Source organism: Egretta garzetta, unplaced genomic scaffold, assembly GCF_000687185.1.
Source record: "Egretta garzetta isolate BGI_Z169 unplaced genomic scaffold, ASM68718v1 scaffold523, whole genome shotgun sequence".
NCBI classification, from domain to species: Eukaryota; Metazoa; Chordata; class Aves; order Pelecaniformes; family Ardeidae; genus Egretta; species Egretta garzetta.
Window position 1 is genome coordinate 969395 of NW_009259177.1, and position 13475 is coordinate 982869.

Below are 13475 nucleotides of genomic sequence, written 5' to 3' on the forward strand. Positions count from 1 at the left end.
CAACATTGTGAGTCTGTCCTCTGCAATTCACTTTTTGGCTTTGCTTTGAGTAATTAATGACTTGGGTATCACAGCTATTAGCAGGTTTTTGAATATTGACAAATATTCAAAGACTGACATTCCTAGGGCTTCATTTCTCAAAGGACTCACAGATTTGTCTTCCTTAGCTACAAAGTTAAGTTGCTTAAAGATAGCACTTTCAACAAATATGTTTTCGTATGTTTGACGTGCTGCCTCACTTAAAAATAAAGAGCTCTAGCTTCACAGCAGAGTTCATTCACGGAAGCAACTGACTCCCACCTGCTTATTCTGCCCTCAACAGCAAGACCCAACCATAAAACCACACATCATTTATGGGAACTGCATTGCATCTGATACAGAGCAGGCGGTTCAACTTCTAGGGCACAGCACAGTTGGCTTTTGCTCTACATTAACTTGAGAGTTTACATAAACTGAGGGCACAGCCCTTTTCCTGGTGAAGGCACAAGTACCAATTTTGTTGCCAAAAGGTACAAAGGGTAAATCATCCTGAGTCCAGTCTGTCAAGTGCCTACAGTCTAGCACCTCTCTTTTTAACCCGGGATTTGATTCTCTCTCCACATGTCTTGGATGACATTGATTTATGATTCCAAATATTAGAGTTTTCCCACATGCCAATAGTATTCTGTTGTAGAGTCTGCTACAGCATTTGTATGGTAGCCTAAGGATCCCAGTAAGGGAAGATTTACCATGATGAAGTAGTATTAGGTAAAATAATTGGACCATATCTGAAAGAAAATGGGAAGTTTTTAAAAAACATATGCCTGTGAAAGAGCTTACGTGCCTCAGTCTAGTTTTCCAATCATTCTCTGATCTAATAAAATATGTTAAATGTCCGTGCAAACTTTAATGTGCAAACAGTGTTTTGTTTTCCACTTCTAGCTAGTGGCTATGTTATCCTTTTCTAGTTCACTTTCTATTTATGAGAATATCTAATTCACAGATACATAGAGCTCATAAAAAGACGGATGTGCTGAGATACAACCTGGAGAGTAAAAGAAGGCCCAAAAAAAAGGTCCACTGGGAGAACATTTCTTGTACAGCTTTAGAAGAACAAGATGAAGTATTATAGAAAGTCTTGAAGGAAATGTCACATGACCCTACAGCATTTACTGATGTACAGAAACAAGCAGTGAGAGAAGCAGAGCAGTGATGTGGTGAATCTCTTAAAAGAAATCATGGATCAAGATGTCACAGAAGTAAATTCTGACTGTGGTCATGAACACAAGGAATGAAAATACAGATTGACTGTGGAGACTGGTACAAAATGGAGAGAGAGCAGTGATTCCGAAGATGATGTTTTCAGAAATTCAAGGGGGAGGAGGGAGTTCATTATGGACAACTCTGTGTGCATTACACAAGAAATCCTGTATGGGCCAAGTAGGACTGGAGAAAAGAAGAAATAATCAGAAATTTTGAGTGTGAGCCAAGTACAAGAGTAAATTAACAGAAATTGTTTTTTAGTGATGCACTTAGTACAACCTGGCAGCAATTGGCAATCCAATTATAATCAACACAAGCACAGTCATAAGGCAACATTATGACTTAGCTAGGTCTACAAGAAACACATCTTCAAAACCAGTCCATCCAAGGACAATTGTTACAGCAATATTAACAGTGCTATCTCCAAAATTCTTGTTTATTTTAGTCTTTAAAAGATGAGAACTTAGGTAGGATACTACAGACAGAAATGGGTTCAAGAGAGTGACTGTCATTTCCTTATGTAGTGACAGAAGGACCGGGGATATTATTTTTATCTGGACTCTCATTCCGATCTTACATTTTACAAAGCTGCTGAAATAATCAAGTTCAAGTTCTGAAGTCTTCGCATCACCAAAACTCCCACTGTTGGCTGAAGGATTTTTAGCAAATCACAAATGCGAGACTCAGACAAAAACACATTAAGTAGTTTTAAAAAGAAAGTATTTTGTGAAGTGATTATTATAGAAATCCTCCTTTGCTATCTTTCCGATTACCTAGAATACTGTGCTATAATGCCAAAAAAAAATTAAGTCCATCCAGGTATTTGGCAGAGTGGCATATAAATCCACAAAGTTCAGAAGAATGTAATTTCTACAAATTAAAGTGGTTTCCTTAAGTGGCCTCAGCTGCTAGACAGAAAGTCAGACTAACAAAATAGCCTTTCTGTGAAACGGTTACTAGAGGCATTTTTCAGGATCAAATTAGCTTTTCACTATAAAGGCTTCCTACTGATTTTTCTTAAGAGCTCATTTTTCAAAATGCGGTCATGTATCATACTGGTACCTGTTTATTTTAGTTGATTTGGCTGGAAGTTTGCCTTAGGATCTTACTGAAACTGTATTCATTGAAGGCTTTCAGTAGTGTCGTTGTGCTATATATATAGCCCCTCACTCTTATTTCTTTTACCCACTTTCTTCCTCTTCAATTTGCTTGACTGTTTGCTTGACGAAGCCACTCCTTGCAGCTCAGCTGAAGTTAGGGCAGACACGTAAACTTTGTGTATAAGTGGGTACGTAGTTTTGCTCACAAAATACAAACGTACTCATCATTTCTCACTGGATGCTCACAAGGTAAGCACCTACAATAGGAGACTTGAGACAATGAAGTTTAATAGTTGTCCCGTCAAGAATGAAAAGATCATTACTTTGAACATAAGCACTACAGGCATTAAAACACTTTGATGGTACAGTGTTCATAGGGTGACAGTTACTCACATGGCATCTGTTGCTGTAATATATTATTACCTCAAAAAGCTGCAAGTAGTTGTCTTTGCAACATACCTCTGAAGTTAGGATGACCTATTGAACCTCATCTTATAGTGAGGGAATCTGTTTACAGAGAAGCTAAGTGGCTTTCTGCAGTCATACAGGAAGCTGTAACAACACAGACCTATGTCTGGGTCAGAATTTATCTTTCACATAGTATGGCAGTACCCTAACCATGGAGCCATTCACCTGGTTTAGTTACTGATAACAGGGAGCATAAAATGTGAAGTACAATGGGGGCATGAACAGGACTTGGACTCTAACCAAGTGTTAGTTTATGACTGTGAGGACACAAAGCAAAATGAGATTAACAATTGTTCTTAGTTTCTGACCTTGCAAAAGCAAGCTACTAAAGTCAGAACACATGAAAAAGTGTCAATGAAATAAAGAGCAAACAGAGCAGTGAAGGTGCTTACAGCTTAAATAAACTGACAAATTCAGGGAAGTACTTCAGCCTCTTCAACCTCTGGGTGTTGGCTTTCAAAGACCACAGGTCAAGCCATTTTTGTGTATCTGAAATGTGCCCCATACAGGCTAGCCCAATGTAGCACTAACTATTTAAAGGAAAATAACCTCTTTTTTTCCCCGAAGGAAAAAACGAAGAAACCACCTAAGGTACAGAGTGAGCAGACTGCAAAGATGTTCTCAGACCACAGCACTACTCAAATATTTATTCACTTCTGAAGGGGAGCTGGCTGCCTTTCAACATTACTTTTCCTGTTCTCCTAATCAGTCCCTTACAGACAGGGATGGAAGAACAGAATCTGTATTAAAAACATATAAGGAGCCATATTTTCTCTCTCCCTCTGTGAGAAGAGGATGTGAAGGCTGGTGTTCTGAATCTTAGCCCTCCATGACTACTGTACAAATCAGATCTGGCAGGCAAGCAGTTGGTATGTGATTTAACTAGTTCATTGCTCTCTTAGCCTTGCTTGATGATTAATTTGGCACACATTGCAAATTGCATGAATACAGTTCATCATTTATGATTCAAGTAGCAAATGATTTGTCAGGTTCAAACCTCCATTTTAGCCAAATTGTACCTTCATCTTTGTGTGTGTATTCAGAGTTACAAAGTCTGTTGTTGGAAACCCAAACCCAACAGACAGCATTCCTGTGGGGAATAAGTTCCCTGAGTTTGCAGAACACTCGACCTATCCATTCAAGTTCTCTGTTCATGTATATTTCCATTTTTAGAAGAAAACAGATTTATTTTTTTAATGATATAGCCTAGAAACTGGGGTGCAAAAAAGTGCTTACTATCTATGTAGTAACACTAATAAATAGTTTTTCCAGCACAGGGCAAGCACAGGCCTACGTGCCATTCCACTTCTCTAACTTGTTGCAATACAGGTTGGGTTTTATTGGAAGTATAGAAAGATGCTGGGAATGAGTTTCCATGCTTTTTCAATTTCACCTTCAAAGCATATACTGATGTAACAGTTCAAACAAAACACATGAAAGAGAAGCAGCTTGTCATTATATGAATGTGTTGCTAATGATGACTATTTGTTTCAGGAATAGTGTGGCCAGCAGGACTAGGGAAGTGATCATCCCCCTGTACTTCGTGAGGCCACACCTCGAATACTGTGTTCAGTTTTGGGCCCCTCACTACAAGAACGACATTGAGGTGCTGGAGCATGTCCAGAGAAGGGCAACAAAGCTGGTGAGGGGTCTGGAGCACAAGCCTGATGAGGAGCACAGCTGAGGGAACTGGGGTTGTTCAGCCTGGAGAAGAGGAGGCTGAGAGGAGACCTGATTGCTCTCTACAACTACCTGAAAGGAGGGTGTAATGAGGAGGGTGTTGGTCTCTTCTCCCAAGTAACAAGTGATAGGATGAGAGGAAATGGTCTGAAGTTGTGCCAGGGGAGGTTTAGATTGGATACGAGGAAAAATTTCTTCACTGAAAGGGTTGTCAAGCGTTGGAACAGGCTGCCCAGGGAAGTGGTTGATTCCCCATCCCTGGAGGTATTTAAAAGTCATGTATATGTGGCACTTAGGGACATGGATTAGTGGTGGAATTGGCAGTGTTAGGTTTATGGTTGGACTTAATGATCTTAAAGGTCTTCCAACCTAATTACAGAATCATAGAATCACTTTGGTACCATGATTTTTTCAAATTTGATTCCTACCTCTTTATGTCTTGATTTTACGCTACCACTGTATTTACCATCATCAACAACCAATACTGCACAACCCTAGAGCAAGATGGATTCTTAAACTATTCTATCAAGATTTTTGCCAACATTAATTCTTCCAGAGTAACTATGCATTGTCTTGTGTATTGTGTACAAACATATGTGGAAAGAATTACGGCAAGGAGGAAAGTGTGCATGCAAGAATAATGCATCATCAGCCCTAATTTCTGACAGTGTAGCAAATAATCAGATCTTGAGTCGAAGGACGACTAAAGACTTGTTTGTCCATCACCAGCGGTAAAACAGACTCATAGCAAAATTCACGTGGTACCTTTAGCAGCAACACAAATCTACACTGCATTCAGAGTAAAAGAAACAAAGAAATCTTTTGGATTCAAAGGCGACTTTATCCTCACATGAAAGAGGAAAATGCGCTCACATATCCCCTAACACTCCAGATATGTGTCCTAAGAGAGTAAAAATACGCTAGGCTGTTCTTAGAGAAAGAAGTGTTTCCATACATACATAAACACTACGTGAACTTTTCTGCTATGGGAAAATGTTCCCTTCTCCAATAAAACAACTCTCTCCTTCTCATCTATATATACATATACATACGTATATTTCCATGTTTTTCCTTCCATCATGTGATAGTCCAAAAAGCCCACTAGACGCTGTAAATCTCATGTAGGATTTTTTTTTATGATGTATTTGTTTCTAGACTAACCCAAATGACCAACTGGATCCCCCTCCAGGCCCACTGCAATATACATGAATTGAGATGATAGAACACGTGAGCTTTATACCAATAAGGATTTTTCATATTTTTTCACGCACTAAGAACAATAACAAAATACTTTATATTACAGGAGCATCGCAAAACCTACTCCAACTATCAGGCACTGAAAGTAAAATGAAAAATGATAGATCATGCCACAAAGGTCTCACAAGGACAATATAGTTACAAAAACAATGCCATGTGGATGGAACAGATCTGGATGAGAAAAGGAACATACCAGATAACAATAAGCCAGCAATTAATTAAGAAACATTAGCGTATACAAGCTTCGCAGTCATTATCAGATTTTCTGGTTAGCTTGAGAATAGTAAATTTTAATAAAGCATATTAAATGCTATTTTCTTTCATCTGTTTAAGGTTATGTAGCTGGTCATCTTTTTAGCATGTTACAAAAGCCAACAACAAGCACTTTTGTGACAAAAGGACTAGGTTTGTAGCTACTGCAGTAAACAGTATATTACAGATTAATTTTGAAAAATGTATAGGCTGCAGATGGGCATAACATTTGTTAAAGCTGACATACTGAATGGAGTTATTTGTATTTCTAATACTGAATTCGGTAAGTAGTATGTTATTTTGTTAAAAAAACCTGATTTCATTACATGATATTATTACAGTGATGCTGAATTCACTTTCATATCCATATCATGAAAGAAATGCAATTTACCTAGCAACCACAAGTTAATTTTGTTTTCTAGCTATAGATTAATTACTCTTTCATCGATTTTAGAAAATATTTTTGGGATAGACCGAGCTTCGTTACAAGATACAAAAGGAAGTAAATGTGCAAGATGCAGGTTTAGATTATAATTCAAAAGTATACTAGTTTTTTCTATGAGTGGGATAGCAATTTAGTTTATTTTCAGGTGAGACCATTATGTATCCCCAGCAATTCAATCAAGATAAAATCTGATTTATACATCACATTAGTATGGGTACCACAAGGTCAAATATTACAGAAACTACTTATTTATGTTTACAATTACAGCTTACTGTTGAGCTTTAGTCCTTTTTTCAGAAGGTTTGCAATACAAACTTGAAAAGCTTTTTGTAACGTGCAGGAACTCCATCATCTTTGGAAACAGGAAAGTAATGATGTCTGCATTGCCAATGAACGAAGCTGAAGAGGTGACCCTGTAAAGAAAAAGATAACAGCATGGTATGCTCAGGAAAATGTGTGACCATTTCAATCAACCTGAAAACCAATAATGAAGTGAGTTGCAGTGCATCAAGGCTTTTTCCAAAGGATTAACTGAAACATTCTATCTGAACTCTCTCATACAGACAGAGCTATTTAAGAATGAACATGTAAAACCGGACAAACTAACTGGTAAATATGTCAGGATAGCAGTCATAACATTGATAAGGCTTAAATTCAGTAAGTAGAAACAGAAATCTTACTGGATTACCACTCAGCACATCAAAACTGGGCACACAATTCAAGCTTTTGAATCTGTCTCCCGAGATGAACTTAAGATTGATTAGTTTCCACAGCAAAGCCAATATAAAAAAGATTAAAACTTTCAGTGGAGAGGTAGGTAGCAGGGATAAATCCTTAGTAAAAAACAACATTTAATCATCTTTTTAAGTAGAAATTGTCTGCGTTACTTAAAAACTCATTGCTTACTTTGCTTGTATTGTTGCATTACAAAACAATGAATAAATCAAAGATGTCTCTCTTATGCTACCTTTGGTTCTCTACACCTTAATCCTTTAAACTCAGCCTGCCAGATGTCATATATTTTCTTTAAGCTCAGAAAACTACCGTTTGGGGGTTATTAATGTTTTGATAGATGGTCAGAATATATATATCACATGACTATAGCCACACCAGTATCCATTTTTTTTGGTGACAGTGGAAGAGTGTTTTAAAAGTTGGGAAAAAAATCAAAACAAGTTATAATGAAATGCTACTAAGAATCAACTTTGTGTATTCACTCCGATTTCCATTCAGTTTTCTGGAGAGACTTACACAAATTCTTTTTGTATTTGCTCTACAAACATTCATGCAGTTAAGTTTTACTGGCATGAATCTTCAAGAAGACTGAATTTCAAAATCACGTGGGTGCATAATTGCAGGTATTGAACTTCGCATTTATTCATATAAATAAGTTACAGTAGAAATGTTTCCTCCTATACTTAGTCAAGCAACTGTGAATTTATCAGCGTTACAAGATCACTTGTATATTATGAAATTTACCCCAAGGATCAATGTCAGCACAAGGCCTACACAGTTCTCAAATTCCATTTCTACCTATATAAGGACAATCTTTTATGTAAGGCAATACTATATTTGTCCTATATTTCCTTTATAGATGAAGGACCACCTAAAAGATGACTGAAACTGAAAAAAAAAAAATTAAAGATACAGGTCTCTGTATCTTGGAAGTAAATGATATATGAAAAAACTAGTAGTATCCAAAACCTATACTATTCCAAATTTATCCTCAAAATGGACTGAATTCTTCAGGATGTGGAGTGATCAATTTTCAAGCTAGGTTCTGTCAATGAAGCCTGTTTCCTACATTTTCACTAATAAAACTTCCATGGATTTCAGTAATAGTACCTTTAAAGTCGATATCCTTTAAAAAAATAAATATTTCAACAAGATTTTGAGGTTTCCGTTTATATTCAATTCAATCATTTCTGCTCATGCTATTCTCTTTGAACTCTAAACACATAACAAACCATTTTATATTCATCTGATCTATTCTCAAATTGTTCCTGAACTAAATGTAGGAAAGAAGTAACAAGTGCTGAACTGTGAGTTTATTACAATCCTGTGGATTTATCTGATGGACTCTGAATCTGATATTATAAATGCTAACCTCAGAGTACTTTCAAATTCCATTTGTCCTGAATAGCAGTGATGGGGATTTGGAGTTCCAAAGTACTTACAGGTGTTTCTTAGTTCCACCTTTACCCATTCACTTGACTCACACTTCCTTTTCTCTGACATATATGCAGTGACAGACAAAACTCTAAATTTACAAAAATAGGAAATTTTGTGGCTCTTTGAAGGGAAAATCCTGCCACTTCCCCATACCTACTTTGGCTCAATAGCTACTGAATTGGCAAAATTTATGACGTACTCTGCTGGTTACTTACTGGAACCTTTGAAATTCTGTAACACAATGGATCTTTGAGATGTGCATCTTTTTCTTCTCCCACTTAAGTTTTGCATTTCTGTTTTCTCATACCCAAGTTATTCAACACTATGTGGAACATGCAGCAATAACATACTCAGTAACAGCATACTAAAGTCATCTCATGGATTCATGCCATTAATGAAAGCTTGCTCTACCCTCCCTTCCCTATTCATTTTTGTGGTAAACCAAAAAGTATTAGTAAACAAGTCTAATGTTCCCACTTTGTCATTTTCTATTTATAAATCAAGATTTCATGCTAGAAGTTTTGAAACCAAGTCTTATTCTTCTGAGACACAGATGTGTCAATACCCATCAGAAGTAATGGGAAGTTTTCCTTCAGAGGAAAAGATGATGGCATCATTTTTTGAATTAAATGTTTTGATCCTGTATGTTCTAGTAATTAGGCTGCTTCTTCAGAATTCTTGTATTTTTCAGAATAATGCATCTTACAGAGGTTACCATCATTTATAAAGATTAATAGTATATCCATTTAAAGAAAACCATCTAGGGAAATTTTCATCCTTGCCAGAAAGATAAAAATATATTCTGTAATCGAACTTTAAACTCACATATATTACCACTTCTAAATCTTTTTCTGCTATTTGGAATCAAACTCTGGGTTTTTTCCTTCTATTATTTAAAAGCTGTTGAAAACGTTAACAACATTGTTCAACCAACATATATTTATCTACAGTGGGTTTCCAAAATGAATCAAAGCCTGCTGAAAATTTAAGTTAATTATGTGGGGAGGTTTCATAGTATCATTACTAATTCAGATATTCCACTGCAGTACTAAGTACCACTGATTATAGTTGTAAATATAATTGATTGTGTTCCTGTTATAAATATTGTTGCACGCAGAGATACTGCGCACATGGCAGGTGATGATATGATACATTTTGAGCAACACCAGCCTCAGCTACCTAACCTTGTTCCCTTCACAGGCCTAATTTTGAAAAACAGAGATGAGCATATAAACTGGTCTTTATTCCAGTTTACCCTTCAAAACATTTTTAGGAGACTGTGCAAAATCTGTCAAAAGTGGGGTTTTGTGAAATGGGAATGATCTCTATCTGTTGTAGAACTGAGATCATCAACACATTGACAATTAAAAGATCCTTTGTCATTCCTGACTGATGCCAAAATATTGCCTGCCTCTGAATCTGCTGTATATTTTGACAAGGTACAGAGGATGTCACTGAGATGTCACCCATAATTGTTGTGTGGTATGACAGTGGAAAAAATAAAAGCACCACAAAGAGGAAAAAGGATCACATAAAAATGATGCAAATACAATAACAATATTGGAGAGCCGTAAAGAGCCATTAATGTTCTTTTCTCCTCCCATGCTACAGCAAGCTGGTTTGCTTTCAGTAATAGTTTATCAAAATTATTAAGTGCCATCAGAAAATTACAGTAAGTTCTGATAGACGATTCACAGGTTCAGAGAGTTAAACAAGAATATTAGTTACATATATATATACACACACAGTTTGTGCATAAAAATATGATTTAAAGGGCTTATCTGAGAATGGGTCCTAACCATGCACAAAAATAATTTTTAAAAAGTTTCTAGCACTCTGGAACAGTGATTTTGCACATGTGGACCCCTTACTGTCTAACAACAACAAAAAAAAGAACTTTTTTTGACTAATGAGAATTAATTTCTTGGATGGTAATGAAACTATTTTCTTTGGAGAATCATTTACTTCATGTAAAGAGATAAGTTGAGCTTCAGATGAAAGGGATAATTTCTGATTTTGTGTTCAGACTGCTAATCAAAATGAAGAGGAAAAAAGTAAGGAAGACAGAGTGAACACTTTAGATTTCCACAGCTACCACCAAAAAGGACACATAAGGCTTAAGTCTGAAAGCTCTAGTTTCATTTTGTTCAGTGTCTTCACAGAAGAGCCAGAATAGAATCAATGCATAAATCAGAGAAGAAAATACACCTGACAGTGACCTTCAATTCAGATACTCAGTTGATTTCAAAAGACTGCGTACTGTGAAAATTGATACTTCCAAATAAATTCCCTCATGTGAGCAGTCCTGCTGTATATATTAGTGTGAACTAAAACAAAATTTCACTTTAAAAAATTGACAAAAATCTCGCAAACTTTTTTAACAATATATTCTCCTTCAACTATACCTAAAAGTTAATAAAAAATGAGAGCTTTTTGGAGCAAGTCAAGCTCAAAAAGATTGCCAATACAGTCAGAATTGAACTATATCAAATGAAATGAAGATTGGTCTGGCTGTGCCATATTCATTCTGTGCCTCCAACCTGCCATCTTTTTTGTAAGAGTCATAAGCCTTTAATCTTACACAACATTCAGCAAGTAACTGCAGGCCTGGCCATGTCTTTAAGCATACAGACACAAGTGAAGCATGCTGCATATGATGTGCACTGCCCTAGGAGGAGCTCAAGGAGGTATCATGCATGACTTAGATACAAGTCTTTCCCTCTTCTCCACTTCCTGGCAAAGGCATAGGTTTAAACTGGGCTATATTTTTAACCAATTATGTCACTATTGAGGAAAACCAGATACTTACTTTTTCCCCTCCATACTTGCTAACTTGCAGACATACCCACACAACAGGTATGACTACTTTGCAAAGTAAAGGTCTGAACCTTTTCTCAGGTTCAGAATCTCTTTGTTTACATGCTCTCAGGTTTAAATGGACTAAACACCAGTAGAAATATATTACAGGCTTACCTATAAGCAGATGCTCCAATCAAAACTCTTCCTAAGCACTGTAAGGATGATCGCCGCCTGACCTACAACTTGGCTTGGTCAGTAGATGTGAATCGAAAGTACACAGACCAAAGGCATTTTTATGTTTAACTTGCTCTTGACCTTGCAGTTCATCACAATAGCATTTTCTTTTCCAGATCTTTGGACTAAGTGTTTTTTTAATACAAAGAGTGGGAAATTTAGTGATAAAATATTTTTAATTACACTGAGCTAATCTGCAAAAACTGACACTTTTTTTGATAGATTATTCAATTTTTAATGAACATTCATCATGAAAGTGTGTGGGTCAGATTAGGATCTAGAATCTTACTCACACAGCCTGACCTCAAGTCTATTAGTTTATATTGATATTTTACTATCTAATTTTGAATTTTTTAAAATACATAATTAAATGTTACTTGGACACAGAATAGCTTCTATTTTGTATTCCTGATCTGAATAAGGGCTCATAACAGTCTCTAACAGCTGCACACCTAGACTTGTTTATACTGATTAATTGGAAAATCGGTTAAAAGAGCCTATTTTCTCACATTCCTTTATTCTCACATTTTTTAAGCAAGAAAGCCTTGGAAATCTTGGAAAATAATCTGAAACAACTATTTCTTATCTAGCTCTAACTCTCTGTTACAATGTATCATATCTACTATGTAATGACCTCCAATTTATGAAAACTAAATCTGTTTCTTGGTGTTCCATTAGACTCTGTCAAATACACAGGAATTTGTGATTATGTGCTAATTGATGTCATCGTTCTAGCTACAGTCCAACAACATCAAGTGCTCTGGAACTGTGTGATTATGGAGCCAAATTCTCACACAGCTGAGAGCAGATGCTTCAATAGAAATTCCTAACACCTGGCAATATTGGAACTCATGGCCAGAAAAAACTCTAGAAAGAAGACACAATGCAGAAAGCAATAGCAAACAGAATGAATTTCATCTTTTGTTCTAAAGAGTAAGCATCAGAAAACTGGCCCTTGAGGCTGAGAGTTCTCCAATAATAATCTGTACTCAATATGGGAGAGATATATGGGTCAGGTCTAATCATTTCTTCTTGCTATGAAAAAGAACACAGTTTCACATTGTGTAAAATTATACTCTACAGCTTCACAAGTGATATGGAAGATATACAATCAGTGCACTATGAAACAATGCAAAATATTAAATCAGATAATCAAAGGTTGTGCTGTAATTGATCCCAGATTCAGCAATCACATTAGACACAATTCCATTAACTGTGAGAGGCTATGTAAGAACAAGAATAGACTACTTTTTCAGACATAATGCACTTAATTTTATTCACAGAGGTAAAGATCCAGCTCTTTCTGACCACTGATAACAAAACCACATCTCAGTATTTTTTTTATTTTTTTGCTATTTTTGGATGTCCCTGAATATAATTGTGGATGAAAACCTCAGAATCCCCAAGTATTTTAAGTATATGGATTCTATTCCGTGAAAGGTAATGTGTCTAATTTTCCTTGGCATAATTTGGAATTGTTAAGTCCCAAAGTTAAGCATTTCCTCAAACAGAATGCAATCACAGTTAATAGCTAACCAAGATTGTTGGACAAGTTATGGCAATATATAGACAGGTATCTACTGTAACAGTGAAGGTTGAAGTATTGGAGTGACTCTTGGCTCAAATAGTATCTAAAAAACCCAAGTAGAGTTACTCACCTTGTAGCAAGGAGTGAGGAAAGGAAAGGAAAGACTCATTACAGCAAATAACACAGAATTGCTCATAGATACCCATGCCTGTACAGCAGCAGTCAAATGAGGGACATATGAGTACTGCCTGTACAGCAGCAGTTGATCACCTCTTCTAGATCACTAACAGAGACTTTA